This window comes from Gossypium arboreum, chromosome 4 (genome assembly GCF_025698485.1).
Source record: "Gossypium arboreum isolate Shixiya-1 chromosome 4, ASM2569848v2, whole genome shotgun sequence".
NCBI classification, from domain to species: domain Eukaryota; kingdom Viridiplantae; phylum Streptophyta; class Magnoliopsida; order Malvales; family Malvaceae; genus Gossypium; species Gossypium arboreum.
In genome coordinates this window covers 28,582,461-28,583,515 of record NC_069073.1, presented here as the reverse complement: position 1 = coordinate 28,583,515, position 1,055 = coordinate 28,582,461, and positions in this window count along the sequence as shown.

Here is a 1,055-nt window from a genome sequence, read left to right as displayed (position 1 = left end):
ACATGATCCATTGGCCCACCAAGCCCGAATTCAATCCAAGCCATGTGAGTGACACGTCCGGTCCAATGTTTTCCCACATATTAGTGAGATTTACACATATAAGGCTTACGGGCCCATTAGGCTTTTACGACCCAACTCGGCCCAACATGGCCCATTATGGCCACAGCCCATGAGTTCGCTCATGGTGGCCTCTACTATCGTATCAGATTTTCCACACGTGTGTTCACGTGCTCGTGTAGTGATCGTTGTCATTCTTTCAGCTTTTCGGCATTTCAGGATTTGCTGATCTAGAGTTAAAGTGGTGTATGTACACACCTGGTTTACGAAACGTGCTATGAATCCCCTAGAAATGAACCTTAAATGATAAATCCTTGCTAATCTCCTTATTCGATATCAAAGTTTACACTCCTAGATAGATCTACGTTTACAAAAGCCTTGTTAAAAGGGATTGTTAAAACATGTGGTTCAATCCACACTTGGGAAAAACACTTACTTGATCAAAACTAGAAGTGGGATATCGATTGCATCATATCACTTGCCCCACTATCAACCCTCGAGCGAACCTAGGTACCAACCAACATCAGACTAAGAGAGATAGGGAAAGATTCGACAACAGGGAAAAGAAAAACACCAACAATGAAAACCAAAATAAAAAAAAATGAGTCACCACGACTTACACTTGATCCAGGCAAAAGAGGAGAAGATGTAACGCCCCGTACCCGAGACCGTCGCCGGAGTCGAACACGAGGTGTTAACAGGCTTAATTCATTACTTAAACAGCTCAAACAATTTATTTTTAAAATTTCCAGTTAAACTAGCAATCTTCGTCACAGTCACTTAAAAATTCATATCTCGAGTTACAAAACTCAAAATCCAATTCTGTCAATTTTCCTTGAAAATATACTCATTTATCTATTTAATAATTGTTTTATAGAATTTTTGGTCAAGCCAATTAGTACAGTTTATTAGTTAAAGTCTCCCTGCTTCGTGGTTCAACGCGCTCGACCTCTGTGTATTATGAATCAGATATCTCTCTGTACAGAATTTCAATGACT